At 35.2% G+C, this 13,285-nt stretch overlaps 1 protein-coding gene across 9 annotated transcripts in view; it reads right to left on the bottom strand.

Annotated features, from left to right (window-relative positions):
* Positions 1-13,285, bottom strand: part of INPP4B (inositol polyphosphate-4-phosphatase type II B) — a 753,803-nt gene that overhangs the window by 381,660 nt on the left and 358,858 nt on the right. For 8 of the 9 annotated variants that reach the window (XM_042983845.1, XM_007091777.3, XM_042983843.1 and 5 more), the window contains 2 exons: positions 6,872-6,938; positions 6,428-6,521 (listed from right to left, as the gene is read on the bottom strand). The gene's annotated coding sequence lies outside the window, so the exon portion shown is untranslated. The remainder of the gene's footprint in view (positions 1-6,427; positions 6,522-6,871; positions 6,939-13,285) is intronic. The other variant, XM_042983844.1, reaches the window with a different exon arrangement.

Here is a 13,285-nt window from a genome sequence, read left to right as displayed (position 1 = left end):
CCCATTTTTTGACATGGGCCATAAAACTGGGACTCTTCTTTTTTAATTGAAATAACATATATTTAGAACATAATGGTATTAGGCCAAAATCCAATAACACAAAAATATCGGGAAAATTCAAATGTTTGAGAATTAGGCAACACACTTCTATACAACCACTGTGCCAAAGAGAAAGTTACTAAGGTAATTAGGAAATCATTTGAATTATGGAAATAAAAATAATATCAAAATTTGTGGGATGCAACTAAAGTGGTACTGACAGAAATTTAGAACGCTAATACTAGAAAAGTCTTACATCTAAGATCTAAACTACCATTTTAGGAAACTAGAAAGGGTACATTAAACTCAAAGCAAGCAGAAGGAAGAGAATAATAAAAACAAAAGCAAAAATCAATGTGATTGAAAATTAAAACAATTGAGAAAAATCAATGAAACCAAAAGCTGTTTATTTGAAAAGATAAATAAAATTGATAAACTCCAGTTAGATAGACCGAGATAAAAAGAAGCTATAAATTACAATATTGGGAATGGAAGAGTAGAGCTCATTATAGACCACTAACCTTAACATAATAATAAAGAACTATTCTGAACAATATGAAGATAAAAAAGGTAACAAATAAAATTGAACAATCTTTGAATAAAAACTACCAAGTTTCACTCAAGCATACAGCATACAGAGGGGTTTTTTCCAGGAAGGAAAAACTATTTAACATTAAAAAATCTATTAATACAACTCATTATATCAAAAGACTAAGAAATTAAGAAAAAAAACATTTGATAATCCAAAAGATGAAAAAAAAAAAAAAAAACGCCAAAAAACAGTTGAGGAAATTCAACATGCATACAATAAAACTCTCATCCATTAAAAAAAAAAAAAAAAAAAAACTCTCAGCAATTTAGGAAGAGAAGGGAAGTACTTTAACTCAATAATGGGCATCTAGAAAAATCCTACAGCTATGATTACAGCTGGATTATAAAAGACTCAATACTTTGCTGCTAGGATCAGGAATAAGGTAAGGCTTCCACTCTTAGCTTTCCTCTTCATTTTCACACTGGTGATCTTAACCAATGCAGTAAGTCAAGGAAAAGAATTAAAAGACATACAGATTGAGGCAAGTCTGGGTGGCTAGTCGGTTAAGTGTCCGACTCTTGGTGTCAGCTCAGGTCATGATCTCATGGTTCATGTGTTTGAGCCATGTCAGGCTCTGTGCTATTAGCACAGAGGGATTCTCTGTGGAGGGATTCTCTCTCTCCCTCTCTCTGCCTCTCCCCTTCTCATGCTCTCTCTCTCTCTCTCTCTCTGTCTCAAATAAATAAACTTTAAAAATTATATAAAAGACATACAGATTGAAAACAAATAACTAATGTTGTCTTTACTTGCAGACAACATGAGTACATTGTTCATAGGAATGCAAAATAGTATCTCTTCTTAGGAAAAAAGGTCTGTCAGTTTCTTATAAACACTGACCTCCCATATGAGCCAGAAGTCTTCCTCCTATTCATTTTCCCCAAGAGAAATGGAATTTATGGTCACATAAAAACCTGTTTTTAATGTTTTTTTTAACTAAATATTCAAAATCACCCCAAATCTCTTCAAATGATGAATTGATAATCACCTTAAAGTATATCCACAAAATGGGATATTACTCAGCAATAAAAAGCAATACGTCATTGATACCCACAAAACTTAGATGAATCTTCAGCACATTACAGCCAGATTCAAAGGGCTTCATACTATATAATTCTGGAAAATGTAAATTATGGAAATAAAATATAGATCAGTGATTTCTAATGGTTGGAGGTAAGCAGGAGAGGTTGACCATAAAGGGATAGAAGCCAAAAGATTTTGGGGTGATGTAAGTGTTCTGTATCTTAATTGTAGTGGTGTGTATATGACTGTTTACATTTGTCAAAATGTCAAAAAGTCTAGAACTATACACCAAAAAGCATGAATTTTCCTGCGTGTAGATTTTTAAAATACTGAACATAAATAAAACAAATAAAAAGAAATTAGAAGATATAGCAAGCGGTCAATCAGTATTACCAGAATTATTAATTTTATTAATATTTACATTACTAACGGCTAGAAAAATGGAAGATGAACTAAGAGAGGTACAAGTGGAATGCTTTGGTAATAATTAATGTGAACTCAATTAAGAGGAATGCAGAATCATGAAAGGAAGGAAAAAACATATTCTGTAAAGGAGTAAGAAGAGAAACTGGGAAGAAAATATTGATTTATATGGACCAAGAGTGGAGCGTCTGTGTGGCTCAGTCGGTTAAAGTGTCCGACTTCAGCTCAGGTCATGATCTCACGGTTTGTAAGTTTGAGCTCTGCTTTGGTATCTGTGCACTGCTTTGGGATCGGAGCCTGGAGACTGCTTCTGATTCTGTGTCTCCCTTTCTCTGTTCCTCCCTGGCTCAGTCTCTCTCTTTCTCTCTCTCTCTGTCTCTCTCTCTCTCAAAAACAGATAAAAATTTGGGGTGCCTGGGTGGCTCAGTTGGTTAAGTGTTTGACTTCGGCTCAGGTCACGATCTCACAGTTTGTGAGTTCGAGCCCCATGTTGGGCTCTGTGCTGACAGCTCAGAGCCTGGAGCCTGATTCAGATTCTGTGTCTCCCTCTCTTTCTGGCCCTCCCCCACTCACCCTCTGTCTCTCTCTCTTCTTCAAAAATAAACATTTAAATAAATAAATAAATAAATAAATACTAAAAAAAAATTATATAGACCAAGAGTCCAATTACCAAGACTTAATTGATAAAATCAAGTTTGATCTAAATAGGCATCAATAAATAGGGGCTCCTTTAAGTTTGGGATGAGGGATGGAGAAGCAGTAGTAGCTTCTGTGCAGGGGCAATTTTCAGCATCATGTGTGTGTCCAAATCATCAATCAGGGAGGGAGACCCAAAGTAAAGTAAGGCCACAGGGTATGAGTCGCAGGCAGGTGTCCTGGGAATCAGGGTACTCGAACCACTGGGTGCAGAGCCAGGCTCCAGACCTCGAGGACATGGCAGCCAAAACTAAGGACACATTCAGAAACCCAATCAGACTCAGACAACTGATGTGACTGTTGCCTGGTGCTCATGGCCTAAATTTATCTCACCAGTAACCCAGACACCACTGTGGAAGCATGTGGTAAACTCTGCCAGAGGTTTACTCCTTTGGTGAGGTGGTTGTTTTGTTTTGTTTTGTTTTTTTGGTTCTTCTGTTTGTTTTTGATAAAAGGAAACAGGATGGAATAGAGGATGGGAGGAAAGAGCCATTAACATATCCAGCTGAGTTTTTACTGGCTCTAAGTCAAGGTCACCTTCCACAGATGGGGAGCAAGGAACAGTGCCTGACAACAAGCAAACAAACAAACAAAAGGGGGATTAAAATGATTATCTCAGGAGATACCTGGAACTGCTTCAAGAGATGATATTTAATTGGACATTGAGAGATTTGTATATCAAAAATGTGGGGATAGATAAAAGGGAGGGAAAAGAAAAGAGGGGTTGAAGAGGAAAGCAAGAATGAAAGACGAAAAAAAAAAGAAAATATTGAAAAGAAAGATAATGCAAGCAAAGACAAAAAGCTACAAATGTAGAATATACATAAGCAACAGGAAATTGGTTAATCTGAAGGGAGCAGACTGCATGGAGAAGCAGCAGGAAGTGGGTATATTATCACTGAAAGAAATCATTCATAGGGTCAACCACTTTTGCATAGGATGTTAGATACAGTGTTTGTCAACAAGGGAATAGGACAATCTGGGTTATCTACTTTCTAGCACTGTTAATTCGTGGTTTCACTCAATTAAACAAATATTAATTGAGCAACTATCATGCCTAAGAGCATGAAAAGTGCTGTAATTCAGAAATAATGTCACTATGCCTTTAAGTGGGGTTTATAATCTGAAGAGCAGAATCCAAAATATCTATAAGGAAAAAAAAAGTTTGAGGAAAAGGATTAATCTGCTTTGAGTCTTCGCCTCCAGGGTGCAGAATCAATAAGCACTTTCTGAATGTTTAATATTTGCAATATGCTGTGCTAGATATTATTTTTATGTATTCTCAAATTTAATTTTGTTGTAATTACTCCTTTCTTTTCTTTCCTTCCTTTTTAGAACTTAATGTATCTAAAGCTGCTACTATATACTAGTCAGTGTGGAAGTTAAAAGACAAATAAAACAGAAACCATGTTGCATGAGATTTAAAATCCCATTTTAAAGATGGGTAAACTGAGATTGAAAATGTTTAGAAAATGTGTCCAAGTTCAGACAGGAAACAAGTTAGGGAACAGGGATTTAACCATGGCCTCAACACTTTAAAACCATTGTTTCGGGGTGCCTGGGTGGCTCAGCTGGCTAAGTGTCCATTTTCAGCTCAGGTCATGATCCCGTGGTCCATGAGTTCAAGTCCTGCATCAGGCTCTGTGCTGACAGCTAAGGGCCTGGAGCCTGCTTTGGATTCTGTGTCTTCCTCTCTCTCTGCCCCTCCCCAGCTCATGCTCTGTTTCTCTCTCTCAAAAATAAAGAAACCTAAAAAAATTTTTTTAAATAAATAAAACCATTGTTCCTATACTGAGCAAAATATAGTCCCTAAAAATTACAATTTCTAAAGATTAAAAGACTAGTCATTTGGTTGAGAAATCCCTCCTGAGAGAGGGAAGAGTAAAGTTCAATTTCATGCCAGATAATATGTTCCCCAGAGGCCAACTCATTTAATGACAGGCGATTATTCAATCTGGCTGAAATATTACCATTTCTATTTTTATCTCTACTTTTATGTTTCCATGTTGGTCTTTTTCTTTCTTTTCTTTCTTTTTCTTTTTCTTTTATTTTTTTAGCCATTTTCAATTAAGATTTCTAATTAGATTCTAAATTTGAGACATCTCTAGTTGAAACCAAATGGCAAAAGTAGTAATTAAAGGACAGCTGTTTGTTGTCTTTCTGGGGATGAAACAAGGCTTTTTGTTTCTAAGTTACAAAATCCTAGGGAATTCTTCATGTTTTTATCTTACTGTTTTAATAATAGTTAACTGAATTGAAAGATGCTGAATTGATCTAAAAAAGTCAATACTCTTTCCAAGACAGATGCTGAGAACCTCTCTTCTGGAATAAGTTTAGGTTAACTCTAATATTCTGGCTTACTGAAATTTTCATTGTTATAAATACAAAATCTCCACATTTTATACAAAATCAAATAATTCTTTAGGTGCTAAAGTAGGCACTACCCCAAGTCATTTTCCTAACTTGAAGACTTTTTAAAATTATGACAATTTTATAAACCAACAAGAATAAGCATTTTCAATGGAAAGGAATAAGATTCAGAGCAGCTGAGATGCAAAATTTCTCTTATGGTTTTCTTTTGCCTGATTTGAGAGAACAAATATTATTAATACTGATACTGAGAATTATTTAGTAAGACTTTACTCCATAATATTTTCACATGAAAAGTATGATCAAGATTTGAAGCAATTAACCATATAATTCAGGTCGAGAAAAATCTTCTGCCTGAAAAAGCTAAACCACTGAAGCAGACAGATTTTTTTTCTAGCTTGAATCATCTAGATTATAATAAAATTTCTAATATCATTTAATGTGCATAGCCTTTAAATAGGTCAAACTACCTAAAAGCAGGCCAGCCTCAGAAGTATAGGGAATCTCTTAAAATGCATATTTCCAAGAAAGAAACTTCTAAAACATTTTCTAGTGTAAACCTGAAAATAGCTTTGGGAAATGCCAGATTAAATAAAGGTATACACACACATACATATAGACATAGACATATATGTTTGTTTGGTTGTTTGCTATTTATTATAGGTTCTCAAAACCTCTATTGTGTTAAAGCTCCTGAGAGTGTTATAGTACTCAGGCAATTTCAGAATTTCTTGACTCCAAACCATTTTATGCAGAACATGTCACGGAACTAGTGTTCAAAGAAGTGAACATATTGAGGACCTCTCTCCACAATCCTAAAACATTTACGTAGTACTTTGGCAGATGCAGGAAGGTAGGGTTAGATGGCAGATTTAAAAGCATCTATATCCAGAGAACCAGGAGAGAAGGCTAAATGGCATTGCGCAGAAATGCCAAGGGCAGAAAGTAGCCAAGCTGACCTGGGACAAAGTCCCCTTACCAAGGCCATTGAGGCCCTATGGGACTAGGCCACTTCCCATACTTAGTTTCATCCAATTATCAATCCGGCTTCCTCTTACTCCTCTCTCTAGCTTTGTGACCTTGGTATAGCTACTTTATCCTCTTACCAATTATTATGTTTATTCATTGCTATTCCATCTTCCTGGGACTCTTCCCTACACTTCAGCTCTTAGTTTAAGTGTCATTTTCCAGAGAAATACCCTCTGTTTAGCAAGTCCACAATAGATTCCTCCCTGTCTCCCAATACTTTCTCCCACAAACTCTGCTATTTCTCTTCATTGCACTTACCACAGTTTTCATTCATATATTGATATTTCCTTATTTATTACATGTCACCTCCACAAGCTCCTTGAGGGCAGCAATGGACCATGCCTGTTTTGTCCTGTAAAATCACCAATTACCCCACAATGAGTGTTTGCCATGTAACAGGCCTTTAATGAATATGTGTTGATTTTATTATTATTATTATTATTATTATTATTATTATTAAATCCCTTCATATTTATATCTAGGCCTTGCCTAATTGAAACCCTCAAAATTAATTTAATATATGCATAGATATCAATTCCTCTTTAGGATATGGTCAGCCAACTATAACATGCAGTTACACAAAATCTAAGACACCAAGCTGGCACTTTTGTAAAAATATTTTTTTAATGATAGGGGCTATAATTTTGAATTCATTATCAATCTAAATAAACATGTGTTAATTACTGAGACCCACAATTATACCTGCTTTGCTGTTGTATTCCACAAATTGCTCTGGCTCTTCTATAATTGCTTTGCTGACTTCAGAGCTCTGTAAAGGACAAAGGACAAAATGTTAGAATGTAGTGTTTCACTGGGAACCTCCCTTGCTAAAGCATACCTGGCTAAAATTTTAATATGTTCATAATGCCCATCATTCCAAACTTGAGGACTTACCATCATAACGTCATGGGACATAGCCTAGCCTGAGTTACTTGGTTGCCTGAGTTACTCATACCCTGAACATTCCAATGAAAGGTCCATCTTCAGGATTGGCCTTTGGCTAGTTCCTGGAAGATAACCTCTGAGCTCTTGGAATAGTCTGCCTGATAAAAGAGTTTTTGTATGCCTGCGCCTTGGCGGAGTCTGACCAGGTACATTGATGGTGAACACCTGTTTTTTGCTGGGGGGGAAGGGGAGGCTAAAGCCTGAGTAGCTGAGGTTAGTCAGCTGGTGCTGCGTGCTTATGTGACTGACCCCTAATGAAACTACAGGACTGACCTCCATTAAAACTCTAGAGACCAAAGCTTAGTTGAGCTCCTTCCCTGGCTGACCACACTTCACATGAGTTGTCACACATTGTTCTTGGGAGAACTAAGCACATCCACGTGTGACTCCATTGAGAGGGAACACCTGGAGGTTGGCAGAGGGACTTTGCCTCATGTGCCTTTCCCCTTTGCTGATTGTAATCTGTTTCTTTTCACTGTAATAAATCACAACTATCAGTGTAACAGCTTTTCTGAATCTTGGGAGTTCTAGCAAATCATCAAGCCTGAGAGTGGTCTTGGGGACTTCCCCCATACGTAACCACCCTATGAGGTAGATACTATTATTACCCACCTTTCATGGGCAGAGAAATTGGCAAAGAAGGGTGAGGTAACTCAAAGTCCCATGGCTAATTTAAGTGTCAGTATTTCAATGTGAACCCAATGATCTGGTTCCAGAGACGGAGCATTTTACATATTTTATCAATTATGTCATGTTGTTTGCCAAAATATTTGTTATTATCTGTCATTCAATATGTGTATCAAAAAATGCCACCTGGTTCTTTTTCTTTTTATCAGAAATAATTTTCACATTGAAAATTTATTAATTATCGAGATTTCATTTTATCTTCCAAGGAGAGAACAATAACTTCTATTGTTAAAGTTGTTCTTTAACCATTCTACTTTAATCAAAGCAAACTTTCCTCCAGTCCTATCAATAATGCAGATGTGACATAAGATTTTCTCATTTACATTCTCATCTATCTCTCCCCATTCTAAATGTTTTTTTTTAATATGAGGCCTGAAAAATACAGAGTCAACTTTGTATCATACCAGGTATTACTTAATTTAGGAAAAACAAAACACCTTATTGTAATTTTTAAGATTTATGATTTTTGTTTAATATTTATTTATTCTTGAGAGAGAGAGAGCACAAGTGGGGGAAGGGCAGAGAGAGGGAGACGCAGAATCTGAAGCAGGGTCCAGGCTCTGAGCTGTCAGCACAGAGTCTGATGCAGGGCTTGAACCCACCAACTGTGAGATCATGACCTGAGCCAAAATTGGACGCTTAACCGACTGAGCCACTCAGGCACTCCACCATTTTTGATTTCTTAAAAATGTTTATTTATTTATTTTGGGAGAAGGGAGGAGGGCAGAGAGAGAGGGAGAGAAAAGATCCCACGGCTCCACGTGGGGCTCAATCCTATGACCGTGATATCATGACCCGAGCCAAAACCAAGAGTCAGACGCTTAACCAACCAAGCTACCCAGGTGCCCCTGAGATATGTAATTATTTGAGTCTAATAGATCTGGAGTTGCTTTTAAGGTAAGTGCTAGATAAAAATAGTTTCAGAATAGGAGAAAGCATGAGGCTTCTGTTGATATTAAAGAAATGCAAACCATCTACTGATTTCTAAACACAAAAGAGAAAAATAATTTACCAATTGTGTAGAAAAGTTGTGAGTTTTCATTCAGGAAGACTTTGCAAAAAAAAATGCTTTTCTCTAATTTGTCATTGGCATTAGGTGGATGAGGTAGTAGCTTTATTCTAACACTTGAACAAAACTGTAATGTATTCTCTTATCTTTTTTTTTTAACTTGCCCAAGGCTCAACATTGTATTCTGTTGTACATACAGTGGATGCCAGTGTCTTGCTTTTATCACTGAAACATACTGCACATCTCTTGATATTTTGAGGGGTCATTATATCTGCAAAGGTAATGAGTCTACCTTGCCATGTGTACATGCAGAGGTCAGTGTAGTCTCAGATGACCCGTCGTGTCCAAAAAGGTTATTTTGAAACAATTTTCAAAAATACAAAAAGCATACAGAGCAAGGGCAACACTGCACACAGTGATGATGAAATACATCAAACGTAAACTGGATAATTGTGCAAGTCCAAGGAATAAAAGTTTATGATGCAGAAGGACCAACTGTGTTATTTGAGCCCGAGTCTTTCAGATTCATTTTATCTCCATTTATGGTGTTATCACTCATGAACTCTCATCATGTAGCAAGAACCAATATTTACCCAAACCCATCAGAGTGTATGGTCACCTTAAATAAAGATCCTACAGAGTTAATACAGACCAAAAGCCTTAACACAGATCATCACCTTGACAATACATGATAAAGTATGTCATTATGCTTTAATTAGGACATAAAAGTTTGTTTTTAAGTTGAAAATGCAAAATTCTATTTTGAACAACTTCTGGATGTTAAAGTGAATTGAATGTTACTGATTAGAATTAATATATGGTAACATAAAAAATCAGAATAAACTTTATTAGGTTCCACCTTACGCTATAGAGGTTGGTCCTTTCTTTGGTTCCTATCTGCATTCCCTTTGTGGCCCCAAATGATAATTTCATCACTCATATTCTGTCTCCTTCTACCCTAGTGATCTGGTGTGATGGTCACATAGCTAAATTCAAAGCTAGCTATTTCCATGTTGCCCCATGAAAGAAAGCTGGGCTTCAGGTGGCTTGCTGTTGTTCCCAGACAGCCTGGGTGAGTCCAGGTCAAGAGCCCCCATCAGTGAGAGGATTGGGGATATTTTGCCAAAGGCAAGAGCTGAGTGGCATGGAGTTTAGAAAAGATCAGGGAGAGAGCAAGCTGTGTCTGTCAGGAAATTGTATGATACGAAGGTCCTCATCGGTTCTGAAAATCTTACACATCTGTCCCCTAAAAGATCCAGCAGTTAAAAAACAAACAGAGAAACAAAATTGCAAAGTGCCCTCGGGTAACTGCAAAACAGAAAGTAAATACAGGAAGTGAAGAGGAAACCACACAATGTTAATAAAAGCTACCTGTTTTATAGGCTGTCGTAAATATTTAGTTAAGGCCACACAGCTACGAGGAGCAAAACCTGTATTCAAACCCAAACAGTCTGCTTCTTGGACTCATTCTCAGAACCACTAGACTAGGTTGCCTTTCCAGGAAGGCCTTGTGTGCTATGCTAAGGTTAGACCTTGCTTTTCAGGAGATGTTGAAACTATGTAGATTTTATGCAAGGAGATAAGATGATCAAGTTTGTGTTTCAGACAGAATATTGAGAAGCTGTGAGAAATATAGCCTAGAGGAGATTAGAGGGATTAATTCGGGGGCTTTTCCAAAGCTTTAGTAACAGATGACCAAGACCTGATTTAAAGCAGTGGTGATAAGAATAGGAAAGGATGGATCTCGGAGATATTTAAGAGGTAAAGTGGACCTGGTGATTTATTTTTGTGGGCAGTAAAAAGAGATAGTTGGTTTCTCTAAACTTGGTTTCTCTAAAATCAATATAGACATGTACAGTATGCAACTTACTGATTTTGTTAGTTTAGAAATTCAACCCTTTAAATTGACTTTTAAGGGTCAATTTTGCTTTTGGGGTCTGCTTTTGCTTTTCTAGTTTTCTGTGTCTTGGCTTGTGGTATCTATGTAAACTAATAGTCCAAATATCTAAATATACACAGAAAATAACCACTAATTAGTACCAATGGAGAGAATCAAATATTTGAGAAATTTTTCAATCCACTGTTCTGTCCAAAAGTGAGTCTTCCAGATACAATGTAACTATGCTCTAATATTAAATCTAAAAAAAAAAGCTTCATAGTTGATATACACATAGTTTTTAAAATCTATAATAATTAACTGTCCCTAGAATAGATGTGAAATTTAATTTTACCTCCAAAAGCAAGTTTTCAAAATCTTACTTTTGTCCCAATTCTCATCCCTTATTCTAAAGGCAAAGTAGAATTTAGCAAACAATGAAATTATTGTCAATATGATATTCACATTAACTAAAAAACTACAAAAAAATCCGTTAAAATTAATCAAATGATTCAAGAAAAGTCTCAGGATGCAAGGTGAATTTGTAACAATAACTTTCCACATAATAGCAATAAACAAAGTAAAATTTTCAAAATAAATGAATGCAATTCCCAATAGCATCAATAATCTTGAATCACTACAGCAGTAACAACAAAATCAATAACCTACTTATGAATAATTAGGTAAAGAAAATTATAAAAAGCTATAAAGAGAAATAAGGAACTATAACAAATGCATGAGTAGGAAAGTATTTACAAGATTAATATCACTCCTTCCCAAATTAATTTATATTTTTAGCATAAATCCAATCAAAATTCTAATGGACATAATTTTGGAACCTGTGAACACTTTCTATATTTCATTTGAAGAAAGAGTCATAAATCATAACAAAAAGTATTTTTTTAAGTTTATTTATTTATTTTGAGAAATAGAGAGTGGGGAGAGGGGTAGAGAGAATGGGAAAGAGAGAATCCCAAGCAAGCTCTGTCCTGATAGCACAGAGCCTCATGCGGGGCTCAAACTCACAAACCCCTGAGATCATGACCTGAGCAGAAATCAAAAGTCCTATACTTAACTGACTGAGTCACCCAGGCACCCAACAAAAATTCTGAATATGAATATTAAAGGGAGGTTTTGCTCTAATAATACAATATATTGTTGTGACACATATAACACAGGCAGAATTGGCTAGAAATTATGTACAAGTTAGTAAAATATAAGGAAATAATAAGCAATTATAATTAGGAAAATATAAGCAGTTCTAGAAACACCCTACTTAATGCATTCATTCAACAAATATTTAATGCCTGTCATATACCAAGCATTATGTCCCTTAAAGGGACAACATAATTCCTGCTATCAGAAAGTTTGATGGAAAAAAATTAATAACAATTTTCATTATGGTAGAAATTGAGACAAATGGGCATAGGATTCTATGGATGCATAATATAGGAAGGAAACCTAAATTCGGTGTATGATAAAATGAGCACCACAAATTAATGAGAAGGAAAGGATTTGTTTAATAATGTTGAGATAATTGCCTAACTTTGGAATAAAATCAAATATGTCCCATTAGACATAGATGTAAATTCCAGATGTATCATGGAATTAAATACAAATAAAATGCAACATAAAAAAATAAAAATGGAATGAATTACATGCGTTTTTGAAGAGGTCAACTGTACTTATGAAGCTTATAAGTGCTAAAAGAAAAAAATTAAAGCAAAGCAGATCTGAAATTATTTTGCAACAAATACAATGCACCAAAATCTATCTCTCTCTATATATATACTGAATACCAAAACATCAAAGGATACTTCACAGTGAAGAAACAACTCATTAACAAGCGTATGGAAAAACGTTCAACCTTACATTAGGACTCAAGGAAATAACCATTAAGACAATGGTTGACAATATTTCATCTAAAAAATTGGCAAAGAAAAAAATTTCATGCTTAATGCCATGTTGAAATTGCCTTGAATGCCACTTTCCTACAACCTTTATGAGCTCTAAAGGTATTCCCACCCTGTCCCAGAAAATCTAGGAAACATTCTTACCATATATAATTAATATAAAATGCTTATTTGCACTACACCGATTTTAACACCATTAAGTCATAATAACCTTTTGATAAGTGACTATCACATCATCATGATATTACAGGTACCATACCAAGTACCTAGAAGGCATGCAATAAATGTAATGAATGTTGAATAGAAGAATTAATGAGCTTTTTTCTTCGTCAATAAAGTAAATAAAAGTGTGGTGCTGGCTTCTCAAAAAAAATGTTTTAGAACTACTGATCAAGTAGTTCTAAATCTGTGTTTTTATAGAATGGAAATAATTTATTTTATTTACTTTTTAATTACAATAATTTATTTTTAGAAAATAATCCTAAATATGAAAACAATTATATACACAAAGACTTACTACAATATGACTTAAAAAGAAAAATGTATAGCCTAAAGATTAAGGAAGAGAAATCTAAAAAATGTTATGTAATATTAATTTGGTGAAATATTACATAATCTTTAAAAAGAAATTTAAAATTCAGGTTTAAAAAGGCTTATGCAAAAATGTTAAATGTAAAAAGCATGTT

This window comes from Panthera tigris, chromosome B1 (assembly GCF_018350195.1).
Source record: "Panthera tigris isolate Pti1 chromosome B1, P.tigris_Pti1_mat1.1, whole genome shotgun sequence".
In the NCBI taxonomy this organism is placed as follows: Eukaryota; Metazoa; Chordata; class Mammalia; order Carnivora; family Felidae; genus Panthera; species Panthera tigris.
This window is presented reverse-complemented; position numbering and strand designations above follow the sequence as displayed.